We start from the raw sequence: 24,359 nt of genomic DNA, 5'->3' as shown, positions 1-24,359 counted from the left end.
TCGGGTAACTCCTCTTGGCCACCGCCCTTCCGGCATGGTGTCCTCTCAGCATCTGCCCTTTGACCTCTGACGTGCGGTAGCTCCTCGTGGCCGCGCTTAGAGCACTGGTCGCAGCCGCCTGCGCTTAGTGCTCCAGTTGCTCAGCAGTGGCCACAGGATTGGAAAAGGTCAGTTTTCATTCCAATCTCAAAGATACGCAATGCCAAAGAATGCTCAAGCTACCGCACAATTGAACTCGTCTCACAGGCTAGTAAAGTAATGCTCAAAATTCTCCAAGCCAGGCTTCAGCAATATGAGAACCGAGAAATTCTGATGTTCAAGCCAGTTTTAGAAAAGGAAGAGGAAGCAGAGATGTAATTGCCAACATCTGCTGGATCACAGAAAAAGCAAGAGAGTTCAAGAAGAACATCTATTTCTGCTTTTTTGACTATGCAAAGCCTTTGACAGTGTGGATCACAATAAACTGTGGAAAATTCTAAAGGGAGGGGAATACCAGGCCACCTGACCTGCCTCTTGAGAAATTTGTATGCAGGTCAGGAAGCAACTGTTAGAACTGGACATGGTGCAACACACTGGTTCCAAATAGGAAAAGGAGTACGTCAAGGCTATATATTGTCACCCTGCTTATTTAAATTCTATGCAGAATACATCATGAGAAACACTGGACTGGAAGAAGCACACGCTGCAATCAAGATTGCCGGGACAAACATCAATAACCTCAGATAGGCAGATGACACCAGCCTTATGGCAGAAAGTAAAGAGGAACTAAAAAGCCTTTTGATGAAAGTGAAAGTGGAGAGTGAAAAAGTTGGCTTAAAGCTCAACATTCAGAAAACGAAGATCATGGCATCCAGTCCCAACACTTAATGGGAAATAGATGGGGAAATAGTGGAAACAGTGTGAGACTTTATTTTGGGGGGCTCCAAAATCCCTTCAGATGGTGATTGCAGCCATGAAATTAAAAGACGCTTACTCCTTGGAAGGAAAGGTATGACCAACCTGGAAAGCATACTCAAAAGCAGAGACATTACTTTGCCAACAAAGGTTCGTTTAGTCAAGGCTATGGTTCTTCCTGTGGTCATGTATGGATGGGACAGTTGGACTGGGAAGAAGGCTGAACACTGTAGAATTGATGCTTTTGAACTGTGGTGTTGGAGAAGCCTCTTGAGAGTCCCTTGGACTGCAAGGAGATCCAACCAGTCCATTCTGAAGGAGATCAGCCCAAGGATTTCTTTGGAAGGAATGATGCTAAAGCTGAATCTCCAGTACTTTGGCCACCTCATGCGAAGAGTTGACTCATTGAAAAAGACCGATGCTGGGAGGGATTGGGGGCAGGAGGAGAAGGGGACGACAGAGGATGAGATGGTTGGATGGCATCACTGACTCAATGGACATACTGCTGCTAAGTCACTTCAGTGGTGTCTGATTCTGTGTGACCCCATAGATGGCAGCCCACCAGGCTGCCCCGTCCCTGGGATTCTCCAGGCAAGAACAATGGAGTGGGCTGCCATTTCCTTCTACAGTGCATGAAAGTGAAAATTGAAAGTGAAGTGATTAAGTCTTGTCTGACTCTTAGGAACCCCATGGACTGCAGTCAACCAGGCTCCTCTGTCTATGGGATTTTCCAGGCAAGAGTACTGGAGTGGTGTGCCATTGCCTTCTCCACGATGGACTCGAGTCTGGGTGAACTCCAGGATTTGGTGATGGACAGGGAGGCATGGTGTGCTGTGATTCATGGGGTCACAAAGTGTCAGACACGACTGAACAACTGAACTGAACTGAACTACCCAGAAGGGCTCTCCATGGAGGATCTACCCAAGCCCCTGCTCTCTCTGAGAAGCAGCTACGACCTCTCTCCCCATCACGCCCATGACTGTACTCAGGATATTTCCAGCCCCTGGACATAAGAACAAGCTGATTTTCATCATACCCGTCCTTGAGTACCTGTCCACTCTTCACAACCCTATTTTGTTTGAGATATATGGAAGTGAAGACTAAGAACAGCAGCATCTTTATTTTCCCTATTCTCCAAATATGTACTTCTTTCCCTCTGTACAGTGTCTGTGGTCACACTGTGATGAGAGGATGAATGAAATCGTCCCAAGGATGGTAGAGGCAGAGATAACTCAAGGGTCATTATGACAACAAGGCAGGCAGCTCAAGGACTCCTGCGACTACATGCAAGCCACTCATCCAGAGGTCAGCACAAAGCATGTTTTGTGAGCATTACTCTACCTGGACAGTCCATTACTCTACCTGGACAGCACCTAGGTGAACTCAACCTATCTGGGCAGGGCAGTGCACGCAGGAGGACTTGCAGGAGGACAACTTGCCCTTTCACCCTAACATTCACACATACTGCTTCACATCATGCATATTCTGATGCTACAACAAATATATATCCAACCACCATCAAAACATTGATCCTCTGTCATCCACCCTGCAAGTCCTCTCCTTGAGGATATGTTCAGCAGGTCTACACATTATCTAGACATATCTGTGAACACAGGTAAATGCACAGCAATCAAGGTGAATGTGATTCTAGTAGCATTAATTTTTCCATTCTCTACATTACACATAGTTACATATTCAGATGTGGACTACTGAGAACATAATCGAGGTATGTTTGTCACCTAGACCGCTTTCTGGCCCTCCTGATGTCTTGGACTAATTTCTCCTGGAGCCCCACACCCATCCACTGTCCATGGCCTACCAGTCATGGTGATATCATGGCACATTACTCTACTCAGGAAGCCTCTGATTACAGGTTCTTTTAGTCGTGACTACCCTCAACATTTATCCATGCCCCTAGAAAAAGTTGACCACGACTATCAAACCTGGATCACCCCTCTCACAGGATCTCATGACCTGACCTAAATGTATCTGTACCAGGATGAGATAGCTTGGATAAAAGCTCACTCTGTTTAGTTCCTTTTCTACTAGGAAGTGCGATTCCATTATCTAACCTGTAGGTGCTGAAACTATTAGGAATACTCAAGCACTGGAAGCACCCTCAAAAGGCCTACAAAACGGCTGGCTCCCTGGACCCACAAGATATCATGGGAAGCAGCCCACAGAGCCTTGCAGCTCCAAAACTAGAACTGCGCCAAGGTCACGCCAAAATCATGTTTCCATTGAGGCTCATTCTACAAAGGCAGGGTATGTGTAGTTGAGGTATACATGATCTGTTCTTCTCTAGACAGGGCACTACAAACAGCACAGATCTCAAGTATGGATTAACCCAAGTCTCCAGGCAGTCTTACAGGCAATTGTCATCAATCCGTCCGCTGCATTCTATAGGCTGCTTGCAATATAGATCCAGACCCCTAGAGAAGATTCACCTACTTATTGTAACATGATTCCCTCTTTCAACAGGTATCCATCATCCACCATTGTATGGCTTCTTGATATGTATGAATTCCCAGACAGAGAGAGAAGCCCTCTTGTATTACCCACTTCTCCTCTCAGGTATCATCTTGACTTTTATAAAATATTTGTGTTCACATAGTGCGGATAGGACAGTTGAAATAATCCTGAGGATGTGTCAGCAAAGATGACTCCCCAGGTTATTATGGTATAAAGGCAGACAACAGAGAGAAACCTACCAATCCATTCACATCTCTGGTCCAGATCCACCACAACTGATGATCTTGTGAGCCTTACCATACCCATTCGAGACACAGTACACCAATTGTACATGAACTGCACCTGAATGGGCAGGGCACTGCACACAGCAGAGCTTCAGGGTAGAAGACTGCCCTTTCACCTTCACACCCACACATACCTTTGCTCATCATATCCCGATGCTGCAACAAAGATTTACCAGTTTCTCTTGACATCATGGGCAGACTGACATCCAACATGCACCTCCTCTTCTTGAGAATCGCTTCAGCTTGTTGACATGTATCTGGAGAAATATGGGAACATAGGGTGAATGATCAGCAAGCAAGGTGAATATGATTCCAGTAGCAATTACCTTCGATTCTCTACATTATACGTGTTCACATTTTCAGATCTGAATAACTGGGTTCAAAATCTAGGGATGTTTGACAGGTCTGTGGCTTCCAGAACTACCCGATACCTTGGAATAATATCACTTGGAGCCACACACCATTTCAAATTTCAAGACCTCGAGGAATGGTGATGCACTTAAGTATTCTTCTACCAAGTAAGGCTGTGTTCACACTTCTTTAAGTGAGAAAAACACCCAACATCGAGTCGTGGAACTAGAAAGTTGGCCCATGGCCCATCATCATGGTGTGCACCTCTCTGAGGGTCTCTTTCTGTGTTCTATGCATAAATGCACAAGGATGAGGTACCATGGGTAAAAACTGACTCCCTTTAGTTTTTCTCCCTCCTTTTATTTTTCTAAAATGTTGTGTGTTTCCGTTTTCTAAATCATAGCTCCTCATGCTATCTGGAATATTTCAGTATTCAAAGGCTTCTCAAAATGCAGGGATCCATGTGGCTCCACAGAACCTTATGACATCATGGCAAGCACACAAGGCACACATCAGCTCCACCACTAGAAATCAGAGACTTATGAAATCACACAGAAGATTCCTGAGACCTGGGAAACGCCAGTGTCTTCATGGCTTTACCATAGGAGAAACAAACACACGTGGATCTCCACCATTATGCTGCATACAAAGCTCAGCATGGTGTATCCTATTGAGCATTTTCGACCGAAACATGCACTGGTGCCATGAAACAGAATGGAGCAGCTGCTGTTTTATAGGGAACTCTACCCAGAAGCTTCTCTAGGCCCTCCTGTGCCCGCACAGCCTTGGCTCCTTGGACCTGTGGTTGCTCCTCCAGGGCGCCACCCTGGCCTCGGGCTTGGGTGGTTGGGGTAGCTCCTCCTGGCCGTGGCCCCTGACCTCGCAGGCGGGGTAACTTCTCTTGGCTGCCCCACCTGACTTCGGATGCTGGGTAACACAACTCGACCGCACCCCCTAACCTTGGAGGCAAGGTAGCTCCTCTCGTTGCAGCCTCTGACCTCGGATGTGGGGTAACTCCTCTCGTCTCCAGCCCTGATCTTGGATGCGAGGTAGCTCCTCGCGTTGCCACCCCTGACCTCAGACACGGGGTAACACCTCTGGTCGCCCCACCTTGACTTCGGAGGCAGGGGAGGTCCTCCTAACGCACCCCCTGAACTCGGACGCAAGGTAGCTCCTCTCGTCACATCGCCTGACCTCGGACACGGGGTAACTCCTCTCATCGCCCCCCATGATTTCGGATGCGGGGTAGCTGCTCTCGGTGCCCCCTGACCTCTGAGGCGGGGTAGCTCTTCTGGGCCTTTCCTGTGCCATCGCAGCCTGGCACTTTCGGCGGCTGTTCCTGACCTCAGACGTGGGGTAACTCCTCTTGGCCGCTGCCTTTCTGGCATGCTGTCCTCTCAGCACCTGCCCTTTGACCTCTGATGTGGGTTAGCTCCTCATGGCCAAGCTTAGTGCGCTGGGCACAGCTACCTGCACTTAGTGAGCCCCTCGCAGCCGCCTGCGCTTAGGGCGCCAGTTGCTAAGCTGTGGCCACAGGACTGGAAAAGGTCAGTTTGCATTCCAATCTCAAACACAGGCAATGCCAAAGAATGCTCAAACTACCGCACAATTTAACTCATCTCACAGGCTAGTAAAATCATGCTCAAAATTCTCCCAGCCAGGCTTCTGCAATATGAGAACCGAGAAATTCTGATGTTCAAACTGGTTTTAGAAAAGGAAGAGGAAGCAGACATGCAATTGCCAACATCAGCTGGATCACGGAAAAAGCAAGAGAGTTCCAGAAGAACATCTGTGTCTTCGTTTTTGACTATGCAAAGCCTTTTACAGTGTGGATCACAATAAACTGTGCAGAATTCTAAAGGGAGGGGAATACCAGACCACCTGACCTGCCTCTTGAGAAATTTGTATGCAGGTCAAGAAGCAGCTGTTAGAACTGGACATGGTGCAACAGACTGGTTCCAAATAGGAAAAGGAGTACGTCAAGGCTGTATATTGACACCTTGCTTATTTAAATTCTATGCAGAGTACATCACGAGAAATGCTGGACTGGAAGAAGCACACGCTGCAATCAAGATTGCCGGGACAAATATCAATAACCTCAGATAGGCAGATGACACCACCCTTATGGCAGAAAGTAAAGAGGAACTAAAAAGCCTTTTGATGAAAGTGAAAGGGGAGAGTGAAAAAGTTGGCTTAAAGCTCAACATTCAGAAAACGAAGATCATGGCATCTGGTCCCATCACTTCATGGGAAATAGATGGGGAAACAGTGGAAACAGTGACAGACTTTATTTTGGGGGGCTCCAAAATCCCTTAAGATGGTGATTGCAGCCATGAAATTAAAAGAGGCTTACTCCCTGGAAGGTAAGTTATGACCAGCCTAGATAGCATATTGAAAAGCAGAGACATTACTTTGCCAACAAAGGTTCGTTTAGTCAAGACTATGGTTTTTCCTGTAGTTGTGTATGGATGTGACAATTGGACTGTGAAGAAGGCTGAGCACCAAAGAATTGATGCTTTGGAACTGTGTTGTTGGAGAAGACTCTTGAGAGACCCTTGGACTGCAAGAAGATCCAACCAGTCCATTCTGAAGGAGATCAGCCCTGGGATTTCTTTGGAAGGAATGATGCTAAAGCTCAACCTCCAGTACTTTGGCCACCTCATGCAAAGAGTTGACTCATTGGAAAAGACTGATGCTGGGAGGGATTGGGGGCAGGAGGAGAAGGGGACGACAGAGGATGAGATGGCTGGATGGCATCACTGACTCGATGGACATGCTGCTGCTAGGTCACTTCAGTGGTATCCGACTCTGTGTGACCTCATAGATGGCAGCCCACCAGGCTCCCTCGTCCCTGGGATTCTCCAGGCAAGAACAATGGAGTGGGCTGCCATTTCCTTCTACAGTGCATGAAAGTGAAAATTGAAAGTGAAGTCATTCAGTCTTGTCTGACTCTTAGGGACCCCATGGACTGCAGCCAACCAGGCTCCTCTGTCTATGGGATTTTCCAGGCAAGAGTACTGGAGTGGGGTGCCATTGCCTTCTCCACAATGGACTCGAGTCTGGGTGAACTCCAGGATTTGGTGATGGACAGGGAGGCATGGCGTGCTGTGATTCATGGGGTCACAAAGAGTCCGACACGACTGAGCAACTGAACTGAACTGAACTACCCAGAAGGGCTCTCCGTGGAGGATCTACCCAAGCCCCTGCTCTCTCTGAGAAGCAGCTATGACCTCTCTCCCCATCACGCCCATGACTGTACTCAGGATATTTCCAGCCCCTGGACATAAGAACGAGCTGATTTTCATCATTACCCGTCCTTGAGTGCCTGTACACTCTTCACAACCCTATGCTTGTTTGAGATATAGGGGAGTGAAGACTGAGAAAAGCAGCATCTTTACTTTCTCTCTTCTCCAAATATGTACTTCTTTCCCTCTGTATGGTGTCTGTGGTCACATTATGAGGAGAAGATGAATGAAATGGTCCCAAGGATGGTAGAGGCAGAGATGACTCAAGGGTCATTATGACAACAAGGCAGGCAGCTCAAGGACTCCTGCGACTACATGCAAGCCACTCGTCCAGAGCCCACCGTAAAGGATGTTTTGTGAGTATTACTGTACCTGGACAGTCCATTACTCTACCTGGACAGCACCTAGGTGAACTCAACCTATCTGGGCAGGGCAGTGCATGTAGGAGGACTTGCAGGAAGACAACTTGCCCTTTCACCCTAACATTCACACATACTGCTTCACATCATGCATATTCTGATGCTACAACAAACATATATACAACCACCATCAAAACATTGATCCTCTGTCATCCACCCTGCAAGTCCTCTCCTTGAGGATATGTTCAGCTGGTCTACACATTATCTAGACATATCTGTGAACACAGGTAAATGCACAACAATAAAGGTGAATATGATTCTAGTAGCATTAATTTTTCCATTCTCTACATTACACATAGTCACATTTTCAGATGTGGAATACTGAGAACATAATCGAGGTATGTTTGTCACCTAGGTGGCTTCCTGGCCCTCCTGATGTCTTGGACTAATTTCACCTGGAGTTCCAAACCCATCCACTGTCCGTGGCCTACCAGTCATGGTGATATCATTGCACATTACTCTACTCAGGAAGCCTCTGATTACAGGTTCTTTAAGTGGTGACTATCCCCAAAATTTATCCATGCCCCTAGAAAAAGTTGACCATGACTATCAAACCTGGATCACCCCTCTCACAGGATCTCATCACCTGAACTATGTGTATCTGTACCAGAATAAGATAGCTTGTATAAAAGCTCACTGTTTAGTTCCTTTAGTACTAGGAAGTGCGATTTCATTATCTAACCTGTAGGTGCAGAAACTATTAGGAATACTCAAGCACTGGAAACACCCTCAAAAGGCCTACAAAACGACTGGCTCCCCGGACCCACAAGATATCATGGGAAGCAGCCTACAGAGCCATGCAGCTCCAAAACTAGAACTGCACCAAGGTCGCGCCAAAATCATGTTTCCAGTGAGGCTCATTCTACAAAGGCAGGGAATGTGTAGTTGAGGTATACATGATCTGTTCTTCTCTAGGCAGGGCACTGCAAACAGCACAGATCTCAAGTATGGATTAACCCAAGTCTCCAAGCAGTCTTACAGGCAATTGTCATCAATCCGCCCACTGCATTCTATAGGCTGCTCGCAATATAGATCCAGACCCCTAGAGAAGATTCACCTACTTATTGTAACATGATTCCCTCCTTCAATAGGTATCCCTCATCCAGGACTCTATGGCTTCTTGATATGTATGAATTCCCAGACAGAGAGAGAAGCCCTCTTGTATTACTCACTTCTCCTCTTAGGTATCATCTTGACTTTTATAAAATATTTGTGTTCACATAGTGGGGATAGGACAGTTGAAATAATCCTGAGGATGAGTCAGCCAAAGATGACTCCCCAGGTTATTACGGTATAAAGGCAGACAACAGAGTGAAACCTACAAATCCATCCACATCTCTGGTCCAGATCCACCACAAATGACGATCTTGTGAGCCTTACCATACCCATTCGAGGCACAGTACACCAACTGTACATGAACTGCACCTGAGTGGGCAGGGCACTGCACACAGCAGAGCTTCCGGGTAGAAGACTGCCCTTGCACATTCACACGCACACATACCTTTGCTCATCATATCCCGATGCTGTAACAAAGATTTACCAATTTCTCTTGACATCATGGACAGACTGACATCCAACATGCACCTCCTCTTCTTGAGAATCGCTTCTCCTCGTTGACATGTATCTGGAGTAATATGAGAACATAGGGTAAATGATGAGCAATCAAGGTGAATGTGATTCCAGTAGCATGTACCTTTCATTCTCTACATTATACGTGTTCACATTTTCAGATCTGAATAACTGGGATCAAAATCTAGGGATGTTTGACAGGGCTGTGGCTTCCAGAACTACCCGATACCTTGGAATAATATCACCTGGAGCTGCACACCATTTCAAACTCCAAGGCCTCAAGGAATGGTGATGCACTTAAGTATTCTTCTACCCAGTAAGGCTGTGTTCACACTTCTTTAAGTGAGAACAACACCCAACATTGAGTCCTGGAACTAGAAAGTTGACCCATGGCCCAGCAACATGGTTTGCACCTCTCTCAGGGTCTCTTTCTGTGTTCTATGCATAAATGCACAAGGATGAGGTACCATGGGTAAAAACTGACTCCCTTTAGTTTTTCTCCCTCCTTTCATTTTTCTAATATGTTGTGTGTTTCCATTTTCTAAATCATAGCTCCTCATGCTATCTGGAATATTTCAGTATTCAAAGGCTTCTCAAAATGCAGGGATCCATGTGGCTCCACAGAACCACATGACATTATGGCAAGCACACAAGGGACACATCAGCTCCACCAGTAGAAATCAGAGACTAATGAAATCACACAGAAGATTCCTGAGACCGGGGAAACGCCAGTGTCTTCATGGCCTGAGAAACAAACACACGTGGATCTCCACCATTATGCTGCATATAAAGCTCAGCATGGTGTATGCTATTGAGCATTTTCAACCGAAACATGCACTGGTGCCATGAAAAAGAATGGAGCAGCTACTATTTTATAGGGAACTCTACCCAGAAGCTCCTCTAGGCCTTCCTGTGCCTGCACAGTCTCGGCTCCTTGGATTTGTGCTTGCTCCTCCAGGGAGCCGCCCCTGGCCTTGGGCTTGGGTGCGTGGGGTAACTCCTCCCGGCCGCCGCCCCTGACCTCAGACGCGGGGTAACACAACTGGGCCGCACCCCTTGACCTTGGAGGCGATGTAGCTCCTCTCGTCGCCGGCCCTGACCTTGGACGCAAGGTAGCTTCTCACGTTGCCGCCCCTGACCTCGGACACGGGGTAACAACTCGTGTCGCCCCCGCGACTTCGGACGTGGGGCTGCTCCTCTCATCGCACCCCCTGACCTCGGACGCAAGGTACCTCCTCTCGACGCAGCCCCTGATCTCGGACGTGGAGTAACTCCTCTCCATGCCCCCCGTGATTTTGGACACGGGGTAGCTCCTCTCGGCCGCCCCCCTGACCTCCAATGTGGCGTATCTCCTCTGGGCCGTTCCTGTGCCATCGCAGCCTGGCACGCTCGGCCGCTGTTCCTGACCTGAGACCTGGGGTAACTCCTCTTGGCCGCCGCCCTTCTGGCTTGGTGTCCTCTCAGCGCCTGCCCTTTCACCTCTGACTTGGCGTAGCCCCTCATCGCCCTGCTTAGTGCGCTGGGCACAGCCGCCTGCGCTTTGAGTGCCAGTTGCTCAGCAGTGGCCACAGGACTGGAAAAGGTCAGTTTTCATTCCAATCTCAAAGACAGGCAATGCCAAAGAATGCTCAAACTACCACACAATTGAACTCGTCTCACAGGCTAGTAAAATAATGCTCAATATTCTCCCAGCCAGGCTTCAGCAATATGAGAACCGAGAAATTCTGATGTTCAAGCTGGTTTTAGAAAAGGAAGAGGAAGCAGAGATGCAATTGCCAACATCTGCTGGATCACGGAAAAAGCAAGAGAGTTCCAGAAGAACATCTATTTCAGCTTTTTGGACTATGCAAAGCCATTGACAGTGTGGATCACAATAAACTGCGGAAAATTCTAAAGGGAGGGGAATACCAGACCACCTGACCTGCCTTTTGAGAAATTTGTATGCATGTCAGGAAGCAACTGATAGAACTGGACATGGTACAACAGACTGGTTCCAAATAAGAAAAGGAGTACATCAAGGCTGTATATTGTCACCCTGCTTATTTAAATTCTATGCAGAGCACATCATGAGAAATGCTGGACTGGAAGAAGGACACGCTGGAATCAAGATTGCCAGGAGAAATATCAATAACCTCAGATAGGCAGATGACACCAGCCTTATGGCAGAAAGTAAAGAGGAACTAAAAAGCCTTTTGATGAAAGTGAAAGTGGAGAGTGAAAAAGTTGGCTTAAAGCTCAACATTCAGAAAATGAAGATCATGGCATCCGGTCCCATCACTTCATGAGAAATAGATGGGGAATCCACGACTCTATGGCTTCTTGATATGTATGGATTCCCAGACAGAGAGAGAAGCCCTCTTGTATTACTCACTTCTCCTCTTAGGTATCATCTTGACTTTTATAAAATATTTGTGTTCACATAGTGGGGATAGGACAGTTGAAATAATCCTGAGGATGCGTCAGCCAAAGATGACTCCCCAGGTTATTATGGTATAAAGGCAGACAACAGACTGAAACCTACCAATCCATCCACATCTCTGGTCCAGATCCACCACAAATGACGATCTTGTGAGCCTTACCATACCCATTCGAGGCACAGTACACCAATTGTACGTGAACTGCACCTGAATGGGCAGGGCACTGCACACAGCAGAGCTTCCAGGTAGAAGACTGCCCTTGCACATTCACACGCACACATACCTTTGCTCATCATATCCCGACGCTGCAACAAAGATTTATCAATTTCTCTTGACATCATGGGCAGACTGACATCCAACATGCACCTCCTCTTCTTGAGAATTGCTTCAGCTTGTTGACATGTATCTGGAGAAATATGGGAACATAGGGTAAATGATGAGCAAGCAAGGCAAATGTGATTCCAGTAGCATTTACCTTCGCTTCTCTACATTATACATGTTCACATTTTCAGATCTGAATAACTGAGATCAAAATCTAGGGATGTTTGACAGGTCTGTGGCCCAGAACTACCCGATACCTTGGAATAATATCACCTAGAGCTGCACACGATTTCAAATTCCAAGGCTTCGAGGAATGGTGATGCACTTAAGTATTCTTCTACCCAGTAAGGCTATGTTCACACTTCTTTAAGTGAGAACAACACCCAACATCGAGTCCTGGAACTAGAAAGTTGGCCCATGGCCCATCAACATGGTGTGCACCTCTCTGAGGGTCTCTTTCTGTGTTCTATGCATAAATGCACAAGGATGAGGTACCATGGGTAAAAACTGACTCCCTTTAGTTTTTCTCCCTCCTTTTATTTTTCTAATATGTTGTGTGTTTCCATTTTCTAAATCATAGCTCCTCATGCTATCAGGAATATTTCAGTATTCAAAGCTTTCTTAAAATGCAGGGATCCATGTGGCTCCACAGAACCTCATAACATCATGGCAAGCACACAAGGGACAGATAAGCTCCACCACTAGAAATCAGAGACTAATGAAATCACACAGAAGATTCCTGAGACCAGGGAAACGCCAGTGTCTTCATGGCTTTACCATAGGAGAAACAAACACACTTGGATCTCAACCATTATGCTGCATACAAAGCTCAGCATGGTGTATCCTATTGAGCATTTTCGACTGAAACATGCACTGGTGCCATCAAACAGAATGGAGCAGCTGCTGTTTTATAGGGAACTCTACCCAGAAGCTCCACTAGGCCCTCCTCTGCCCGCACAGCCTCGGCTCTTTGGACGTGTGGTTGCTCCTTCCGGGAGCCGCCCCTGGCCTCGGGCTTGGGGGCGTGGGGTAGCTCCTCCCAGCCACTGCCCCTGACCTCGGACGCGGGGTAACTCCTCTCGGCCGCCTCACCTGACCTCGGACTCGGGGTAACACAACTCGGCCACACCCCTTGACCTTGGAGGCAAGGTAGCTCCTCTCGTCACAGCCCCTGACCTTGGATGTGGGGTAGCTCCTCTGGTCGCCGGCCCTGACCGTGGAGGAGAGGTAGCTCCTCGCATTGCCACCCCTGACCCGGGACACGGGGTAACACCTCTCATCGTCCCCCCGACTTCAGACGCGGGGGAGCTCCTCTCGTCGCACCCCATGACCCTGGACGCAAAGTAGCTCCTCTCGACGCAGCCCCTGACCTCGGAAGTGGGGTAACTCCTCTCATCGCCCCCCATGATTTCGGATGTGGGGTAGCTCCTCTTGGCCGCCCCCCTGACCTCCGACATGGGGTATCTTCTCTTGGCCGTTCCTGTGCTGTCGCAGCCTGACACTCTCGGCTGCTGTTCCTGACATCTGACGTGGGGTAACTCCTCTTGGCCGCCTTCCTTCCAGCTTGGTGTCCTCTCAGCGCCTGCCCTTTTTTCCTCTGACGTGGGGTAGCTCCTCATGGCCACGCTTAGTGCACCGGGCACAGTGTCTGCGCCTAGTGCGCCAGTTGCTCAGCAGTGGCCACAGGACTGGAAAAGGTCAGTTTGCATTCCAATCTCAAAGATAGGCTATGCCAAAGAATGCTCAAACTACCGCACAATTTAACTCATCTCACAGGCTAGTAAAATAATGCTCAAAATTCTCCCAGCCAGGCTTCAGCAATATGAGAACCGAGAAATTCTGATGTTCAAGCTGGTTTTAGAAAAGGAAGAGGAAGCAGACATGCAATTGCCAACATAATGCTGGATCACGGAAAAAGCAAGAGAGTTTCAGAAGAACATCTATTTCAGCTTTTTGGACTATGCAAAGCCATTGACATTGTGGATCACAATAAACTGTGGAAAATTCTAAAGGGAGGGGAATACCAGACTACCTGACGTGCCTCTTGAGAAATTTGTATGCATGTCAGGAAGCAACTGATAGAACTGGACATGGTATAAGAGACTGGTTCCAAATAGGAAAAGGAGTACGTCAAGGCTGTATATTGTCACCCTGCTTATTTAAATTCTATGCAGAGTACATCATGAGAAATGCTGGACTGGAAGAAGGATACGCTGGAATCAAGATTGCCGGGAGAAATATCAATAATCTCAGATATGCAGATGACACCAGCCTTATGGCAGAAAGTAAAGAGGAACTAAAAAGCCTTTTGATGAAAGTGAAAGTGGAGAGTGAAAAAGTTGGCTTAAAGCTCAACATTCAGAAAACGAAGATCATGCCATCCGGTCCCATCACTTCATGGGAAATAGATGGGGAAACAGTGAAAACAGTGTCAGACTTTATTCTGGGGGGCTCCAAAATCCCTTCAGATGGTGATTGCAGCCATGAAATTAAAAGACGCTTACTCCTTGTAAGGAAAGTTTTGACCAACCTAGATAGCATATTCAAAAGCAGAGACATTACTTTGCCAATAAGAGTTCGTCTAGTCAAGGCTATGGTTTTTCCTATGGCCATGTATGGATGTGAGAGTCTGACTGTGAAGAAGGATGAGTGCTGAAGAATTGATGCTTTTGAACTGTGGTGTTGGAGAAGTCTCTTAAGAGTCCCTTGGACTGCAAGGAGATCCAACCAGTCCATTCTGAAGGAGACCAGCCCTGGGATTTCTTTGGAAGAAAAGATGATAAAGCTGAAAATCCAGTACTTTGGCCACCTCATGCCAAGAGTTGACTCATTGGAAAAGACTCTGATGCTGGGAGGGATTGGGGGCAGGAGGAGAAGGGGACGACAGAGGATGAAATCGCTGGATGGCCTCACTGCCTCGATGGACATGAGTCAGTGAACTCCGTGAGTTGATGATGGACAGGGAGGCCTGGCGTACAGCGATTCATGGTGTTGCAAAGAGTCAGACACGACTGAGCGACTGAACTGAACTGAACTACCCAGAAGGGCTCTCCGTGGAGGATCTACCCAAGCCCCTGCTCTCTCTGAGAAGCAGCTATGACCTCTCTCCCCATCACGCCCATGACTGTACTCAGGATATTTCCACCCCCTGGACATAAGAACGAGCTGATTTTCATCATTACCCCTCCTTGAGTGCCTGTACCCTCTTCACAAGCCTATGCTTGTTTGAGATATATGGGAGTGAAGAGTGAGAAAAAATCATCTTTAATTTTTCTCCTCTCCAAATATGTACTTCTTTCCCTCTGTGCACTGTCTGTGGTTACATTGTGAGGAGAGGACGAATGAAATCGTTCCGAGGATGGTAGAGGCACAGATGACTCAAGGGTCATTATGACATCAAGGAAGGCAGCTCAAGGAATCCTGCGACTCCATGCATGACACTCGCCCAGAGGCCACCACAAAGATGTTTTTTGAGCGTTACTCTATCTAGACCGTCCAGCTCACAGAGCACCTAGTTGAACTCAACCTAATTGGGCAGGGCACTGCACCCAGGATTTGCAGGAGGAATACTTGCCCTTTCACCCTAACATCCACACATACTGCTGCTCATCATGTATATTCTGATGCTACAACAAACATATATCCAAGCACCATCAAACGTTGATCCTCTGTCATCCAACCTGCATCTCCTCTCCTTGAGGATATGTTCAGCTGGCCTACACATATCTAGAGATATCTGTGAACACAGGTAAATGCACAAAGTCAAGTTGAATGTGATTCTAGTAGCATTAATTTTTCAATTCTCTACATTACACATAGTCACATTTTCATATGTGGACTACTTAGATCATAATCGAGGTTTGTTTGTCACCTACGTGGCTTCCTGGACCTCCCTAATATCTTGGACTAATATCCCTTGGAGCCCCACACCCATCCATTGTCTATAGCCTACCAGTCATGGTGATATTGTTGCCCGTTACTCTACTCAGTAAGCCTCTGATTACAGGTTCTTTATGTGGTGACTATACCCAACATTTATCTATGCACCTAGAATGTTGACCATGACTATCAAACGTGGATCACCCCCTCTCACAGGATCTCATCACCTGACCTACATGTATCTGTACCAGGATGTGATAGCTTGGATAAAAGCTCACTCTGTTTAGTTACTTTTCTACTAGGAAGTGCAATTCCATTATCTAACCTGTAGGTGCTGAAACTATTAGGAATACTCAAGCATTGGAAGCACCCTCAAAAGGCCTACAAACCGGCTGGCTCCCTGGACCCACAAGATATCATGGGAAGCAGCCCGCAGACCCATGCAGCTCCAAAACTAGAACTGCTCCAAGGTCAGGCAAAAATCAGGTTCCCAGTGAGGCTCATTCTACAAAGACACGGAATGTGTAGTCGAAGTATACATGATCTGTTATTCTCTAGGCAGGGCGTTGCAAACAGCAGAGATCTCAGATATGTATTAACCCAAGACTCCAGGCTGTCATACAGGCAATTATGATCAGTCCACCTGCTGCTTTCTATAGGCTGCTCACAATATAGATCCAGACCCCTAGAGAATAATCACCTACCTATTGTAACCTGAATCCCTCCTTCAATAGGTATCCATCATCCACGTCTCTGCCTTCCGAATATGTATGAAACCCGAGACAGAGTGAGAAGACTTATAGTATTTCTCACTTATGTTCTCAGGAATCATTTCACCTTCTGAAATATCTTTGTGTTCACATTGTGCAGGTAGGACTAATGAAATAGTCTTGAGGATTCCTCAGCCACAGATGACTCCCTGGATCATTATGTTATAAGGACAAGCAGCTCAGTGAAACCTGCAAATCCATCCACGTCATTTTTCCAGAAGACACCACAAATGATTTTCTTGTGAGTGTTACGCTATCCATCCAGAGCACAGTACACTGGTTCTACATGAACTGCACCTGTCTGGCAGCTTGGCTTCCAGGTGGAGGATTCCCCTTTGACCCTCATACCCTCACATATCTTTCCTCATCATATTTTGATGCTGCAATAAAGTTTTTCCAATTTCCTTTTAAAATATAAACATACTCTCATCCAACTTGCATCTCTTTTTCCTTAAGAATCTCTTCAGGTAGTCTACAAGTATCTGAGGAAATGTGTGATCATAAGGGAAATGATCAGTAAGTATGATGAACGTGATTCTAGTAGCATTTATCTTTCTATTCCCTACTTTACATGGGCATATTTTCAGATCTGGGCTAGTGCAATCATAATCGACACAAGCTCAACATCTTTGTGGCTTCCAGGGCCTTCCAAACATGTTGGATGAATGTCACCTGAAGCCCACACCCACCCCTGGTCCACTGGCCACAATTAGTGAAGATCTAGGTGCACAGTACTCTATTCAGGAAGGCTCTGTTTACCAGTAGTTGAAGTAAACAGAACCTCTCCAGGCAGGGCACTGCACACAGCATGGCCTCAAGGTGGAGATCCTGCTTGACCCCCTCACATTCTAGAATGAAACATTCCTCATTATTCCTACCAAGTCCTTGGACCTTACCCAAGTTTTATGTATTAAGGTTGAAAATGGTGATTCACTGCCCTCACATTTGCATCCCTCCCTCACTAGACCATCCTCACTACTTCTACATACTGTACACACTCAGAAGAATGAGGACCCAGAGAGAAATGGGTGTTTCAGACCTCTCTTCATTTCAAAGGAATTTCCCTTTTCTCTTCTAACCTGTACCCATTCAATGTTTAGAAATGGAATTCATAAGTGATACTGAAGATTTCAGAGACTCAGGTGTTTGAAGGATGCTCATAACTTTCTGGAGGGAGCTAAGAACATTGGAGTTTCACACTTAAAACTGCACCCAACACAAATAACACCACACCAACGTGCCTGGAGTGTCCTACTCACCCAGACAGGCACTGTTCACACATTGTCAAAGTCAACAGTACCTGTCTGCTAGGACACTACACAGAGCAAATCTCTAATGTGTAGCCACAACCCAGTCCCTGTTATGCTCTTCCAAGTAGCTTCCATATCTCTTGCCTCCACATCCTGATGGCTCCATGCAAGATATAACCAGACACCAAGGGAATACCCATCCAGTTTGTGAATTGTTTATCCATCCTCAGGGACTGTCCCCTGCACTCCCCTTAATACTTACTTCAGATGAAGGAGGATCAGAGAAAGAAAAGCATCTCATATTTCTCTATTCTCTTCATAGGTATCATCCTACCCTCTGTAAACTCTCTGTGTTCACATAGTAAGGAGTGGACCACACATCTTTCTGAGGATGCTAGAGGCACAGATGACTCCAGTGTCATTATGACATCAAGACAGGCAGTTCATGGTCACTCACAAATCCATCCACATTGCTTGTCCAGAGGCCACCACAAACGATGTTCTTTTGAGCCTTACTCTGCTCAGGCAGGTGTGCTCACAGGAAGTCTACGTGAACAGCACCTGGCTGGGCAGGGCACAGCACACCACATGGCCTCAAAGTGGAGGATCTGATTAGTTCACTTTCCATGCTGTTCTTCAATTTTATTATCTCCTCTCACAATACCTTGGTCACTGCACTCAGTATTTGGCTCCAGACATAGAAAAAATTGTCCCACTACCATCAATCTTACATCCAAACTCTTTGAGGATATTGTCACCTTCTAAGTGTATCTGTACAGAGATAAGGGACATTGGAAGAAGTTCACTCTCTTACAATTTCCTCCCTTTTCTAACCTATAGGTGCAGATATGATATTAGAAATATTCAAGCACTGAAAGCATCCTCAAAACGCCTGGAATGCAGTGGCTCTCTGGACCCTCATAACATCATGGCAAGTAGCCAAGGACATACACAGCTCCAACACTAGAACTGCTCCAAGGTCGACCACAAATCATGTTCCTAGTGAACCTTATTCTACCAAGACAGATACTGACTACACTAGGTCTATAGTATCAGTACCTGTCTAGGCATGGCATTGCACACAGCAGGGCTGTCTCTGATCAATCAACCCAAGACTCTGGGCTGTCTTAGAAGCACCTATGATTTCTGTCCCATTACATCCTGATTGCTGCACTCAAGATATAGCTGGACCCCTCAAGAAGATCCACCCACTGCTTTGTAACCTGCATCTATCCATCTCTAGACATCCACCGTCCACTTCTCTTGCCTACTTGAGATCTAAAAAAATCGAGAGAGAGAGAGAAACATCATATTTCTCTCTTCTCAAAGGAATCAATTTTCCTTCTGTAAGCTCTCTGTTTTCACAGTGTGAAGATAGGACTACTGAAATTATCCTGAGGATGCCAGGGCCATAGATCCCTCTCAGGGTCATTATGACATCAAGGTAGGCAGCTCAAGGAAACCTGCGACTCCACCCTCATTACTGATCTGAGGCCACCACAAACAATGTTCTTGTGAGTCTTACTCTACCCAGGCAGGTCCTTTCACTGAGTTTAAGTGAAAAGCACCTGTCTGCGCAGGGCATGGCACACTTCTTGTTCTGGATATGGAGGACCTGCTTAAGTCCATTTCCCATGCTCTTCTTCAATTGTCTTCTCTCTTCTCAACACACATTGATGACTGCCCTCAAGACTTAGACACATACATTGAAAATGTTGACCCACGGCCCCAAAGCTTGACTCTGACCTCATCAGGATCTGATTACCATTTTATGTGTATCTGCATGAGATGCATTACCATGGGTAAAAGCTTATTCCCTTTAACTTCTTTTGTAATAGGAACTTTATTTCCCTTGTCTATCCTGTAGGTGCTGATACTATTAGGAATATTCAAGCACGGGAAATATCCTCAAGATGCCTATGACCAAGTGCCTCCCTGGACCCTCATGACATCATGGCAAGAAGCCCAAGGACACATGCAGCTCCAGCACTAAAACTGCTCCAAGGTCAAACACAAATGACATTTCTGTGAGCTTTACTCTACCCAGACAGATACTGATTACACATGGTCTACATGATTAGTATCTGTCTAGGCAGGGCATTGTACACAGTAGGACTGTCTGATCAGTGTCTCTGATCACTGTCCCTGGGCTGTCTTAGAAGCACCTATTATCTCTGTCCATCACATCCTGATGTTTGCACTGAGCACATATCCATACCCCTAGAGAATATCCACCCACTGATTTTAACCTGCATTTCTTCTTCACTTGATATCCACCATCCCTATTTCTGTGCCTACTGGAAATGTAAAAAAAAAAAAAAAAAAGACTGAGAGTGAAAGAGAGAGAGAGATTGAATACTTCTTGTACTCCTCCTTTTTCCACTTAGGAATCATCTTTCCTTCTGTACACTCTGTGTGTTCACACTGAGAGCAGAAGACCAACAAAATCATCCCAAAGATATCAGAGCAACAGATAAGCTCAGGGTTATTATGGAATCAAAACTGGCAGGTAATGGACACTTGTAACTCCACCCATATCAATGTTACAGAGGCAACCACAAGCAATGTTCTTGTGAGCCTTACTCTACACAGGCAGGCTTGGTAGTCTGTGTGAACAGCACCAGACTGGGTAGGGCACTGCTCCAAGGGGAAGGACATGCCCTGTGTCCTTTTAACTATCCCATGTAATTTTGAGAACCCTACCCACTACATCCCTATGACTGCACAAACAAGATTTTCTATACTCCTAAGAAATGTTATCCTCAGTTCAGTTCAGTTCAGTTCAGTCACTCAGTCGTGTCCAACTTTTTGCGACCCCATGAATTGCAGCATGCAAGGCCTCCTTGTCCATTACCATCACCCATAGTTCACTCAGACTCACGTCCATCGAGTCAGTGATGCCATCCAGCCATTTCATCCCCTGTCGTCCCCTTCTCCTCCTGCCCCCAATCCCTCCTAGCATCAGAGTCTTTTCCAATGAGTCAACTCTTTGCATGAGGTGGCCAAAGTACTGGAGTTTCAGCTTTAGCATCATTCCTTCCAAAGATATCCCAGGGCTGATCTCCTTCAGAATGGACTGGTTGGATCTCCTTGCAGTCCAAGGGACTCTCAAGAGTCTTCTCCAACAACACAGTTCAAAAGTATCAATTCTTCGGTGCTCACCTTTCTTCACAGTCCAACTCTCACATCCATACATGACCACAGGAAAAACCATAGCCTTGACTAGATGGACCTTTGTTGGCAAAGTAATGTCTCTGGTTTTCAATATGCCATCTAGGTTGGTTATAACTTTCCTTCCAAGGAGTAAGCGTCTTTTAATTTCATGGCTTGCAATCACCATCTGAAGTGATTTTGGAGCCCCCAAAAATAAAGTCTAACACTGTTTCCACTGTTTCCCCATCTATTTCCCATGAAGTGATGGAACCAGATGCCATGATCTTCATTTTCTGAATGTTGAGCTTTAAGCCAACTTTTTCACTCTCCACTTTCAATTTCATCAAGAGGTTTTTTAGATCCTCTTCACTTTCTGCCATAAGGGTGGTGTCATCTGCATATCTGAGGTTATTGATATTTCTCCCGGCAATCTTGATTCCAGCTTGTGCTTCTTCCAGCCCAGCGTTTCTCATGATGTACTCTGCATAAAAGTTAAATAAGCAGGGTGACAATATACAGCCTTGACATACTCCTTTTACTATTTGGAACCAGTCTGTTGTTCCATGTCCAGTTCTAACTGTTGCTTCCTGACCTGCATATAGGTTTCTCAAGAGGCTGGTTAGGTGGTCTGGTATTCCCATTTCTTTCAGAATTTTCCACAGTTTATTGTGATCCACACAGTCAAAGGCTTTGGCATAGTCAATGAAGCAGAAATATATGTTTTTCTGGAACTCTCTTGCTTTTTCCATGATCCAGCAGATGTTGGCGATATGGTTCCTCTGCCTTTTCTAAAACCAGCTTGAACATCTGGAAGTTCACGGTTCACATATTGCTGAAGTCTGGCTTCGAGAATTTTGAACATTTCTTTACTAGCATGTGAGATGAATGCAATTGTGTGGTAGTTTGAGCATTCTTTGGCATTGCCTTTCTTTGGGATTGGAAAGAAAACTGACCTTTTCCAGTCCTGTGTCCACTGCTGAGTTTTCCAAATCTGCTGGCATATTGAGTGCAGCACTTTCACAGCATCATCTTTCAGGATTTGAAATAGCTCAACTGGAATTCCATCACCTCCACTAGCTTTGTTCATAGTGATGCTTTCTAAGGCCCACTTGACTTCACATTCCAGGATGTCTGACTCTAGGTGAGTGATCACACCATCATTATTATTTTGGTTATGAAGATCTTTTTTTGTACAGTTCTTCTGTGTATTCTTGCTACCTCTTCTTAATATCTTCTACTGCCCTTCAATTTCATCCCACTCTCTTTGGGGACCTCCTCGCCCGCTCTCTGTACACCTGTGGAAATCTGATATCCCAGAGTAAATCAGCCTGTTCTTGTTCTATGCCAATCTATTGAGAGTTATCCTTCCCTTTTCCTGTCATATGTGTTCAAAATTTTCAGCGTGGATCACTGAAATCACAATCATGAGGCCAGATGTCTATGTGGCTCCCAGAGCCCTCCTGACTTTGTGGAAGCCAGCTCTGAGACACTTGCAACCATCAGTGGTCCGGAGGCCACCACAAGTGACAATTCTGTTGCACATTACACAACCCAGAGAGGCTCTGTGTACACCTAGTCTCAATGAACAGCACCATGTGGACAGCACAATGTACACAACATGGCCTCATGGTAGATGACCTGCTTAGTCCCCACTTCTTACTCTGCAATGAAGTTTCCTTATCTCTTCCCCTCATATCTTTATGACTGCTCCCAAGATTTAGCCATAGACCTAGAAGAAGGTGACCCTTTTCTGCCACTGCCCTCAATCATGAATCCCAGCTCCTTCAGGATCTCGTCACCTGTTCTATGTGTATCTGCACAAGGATGAGTTACCATGGGTAAAAGCTTACTCCCTTTTAATTTGTTTTCTGATAGGAACTGTGTTTCCATTTTGTAACCTATTGGTGCTATTGTATTCAAATACTCAAGCACTGGAAGCATTCTCAAAATGCCTAGGACCCAGATGGCTCCCTAGACCCTCATGAGGTCATGGCAAGAAGCCCAATAACACATGCATTTTCATTACTAGAACTGCTCCAAGGTCAAACACAAATTATGTTTCTTGTGAAACTTACTCTACCCAGACACTGTTTCCACGAAGCCTAAATGATCAGAAGCTGTCTAGGTAGGGCACTACACACAGCTCAAAAGTAGATGGCTCAAAAGCAGAAGAGTTGGTCAGTACCCTCCCACTCATCTTCTCAAGTATAGATGTCATCTCTCTTCTTACCACATCATAATCACTGTATTCAAGATATTCCCATTACCCACATCCAGAAAGCAAATATCCTGGCTGGCTTTACCAGCACAATGCTCTACAGCACTTCCTAACATTATGAGACACTGTTTGGTTTGGCTTGAGTTTAATTTTTCAGTGTATCAGACTCCTAAACTGTATGACTCAGTTCAGTTCAGTCGCTCAGTCATGACCAACTCTTTGCGACCCCATAAATCGCAGCACCCCAGGCCTCCCTGTCCACCACCAACTCCTGGAGTTCACTCAGACTCACATCCAACGAGTCAGTGATGCCATCCAGCCATCTCATCCTCTGTCATCCCCTTCTCCTCCTGCCCCCAATCCCTCCCAGCATCAGAGTCTTTTCCAATGAGTCAACTCTTCGTATGAGGTGGCCAAAGTACTGGAGTTTCACCTTTAGCATCATTCCTTCCAAAGAAATTCCAGGGCTGATCTCCTTCAGAATGGACTGGTTGGATCACCTTAAACCGCAAATACTAAGAAAATCAACAAGTTTAGAGAAATGAAAAGACATTTCAGCAAAGTGGGCAGACAAAACACATACCAACACACTTGTTTAAGAATACTGACTTCTCTACATACCAATGATAATCAGAAGAAATAATGTGATGACAGAACCATAGGGAAGGAAAAATGTATAAAATAAATTGTTTGATTAGAATTTTAACAAGGACATGAAGACCAATTTGAACACAGCTAGAACTATTTTACAAAGGTTTTAAAGGTGGATTAATTGATATATATATATATATATATATTAATTGATATATATATATGTATACATATATATGAATGTGGATGGAGAGAGTCAATATTGTAAATATTTTTTTTCTCCAAGCAATTCATGATTTAGTTATTGTGCCAAAACTCTCAACGTGATTTGAGAGGAAATTGCCTAAGTGGAAAAGTTATAGAGTGTTTTTTGAAATCACAATAAGAAGGCATACTTGTCATGTGAAATGGCACTGTAAACTACAATAAAGAATAGAGTGGAGAGTGGTTAAGGGCTCAAGAGTTTAGAGTTCAGGGGAAGAAAATGGAGGTTTCAGACATTAAGGGATAAGTTATGTATCTGGAG

The sequence above is a fragment of the Bos grunniens genome, chromosome X, assembly GCF_055505025.1.
Source record: "Bos grunniens cultivar Pamir isolate PY7600 chromosome X, Bosgru_T2T1.0, whole genome shotgun sequence".
Classification (NCBI taxonomy): Eukaryota; Metazoa; Chordata; class Mammalia; order Artiodactyla; family Bovidae; genus Bos; species Bos grunniens.
This window is presented reverse-complemented; position numbering follows the sequence as displayed.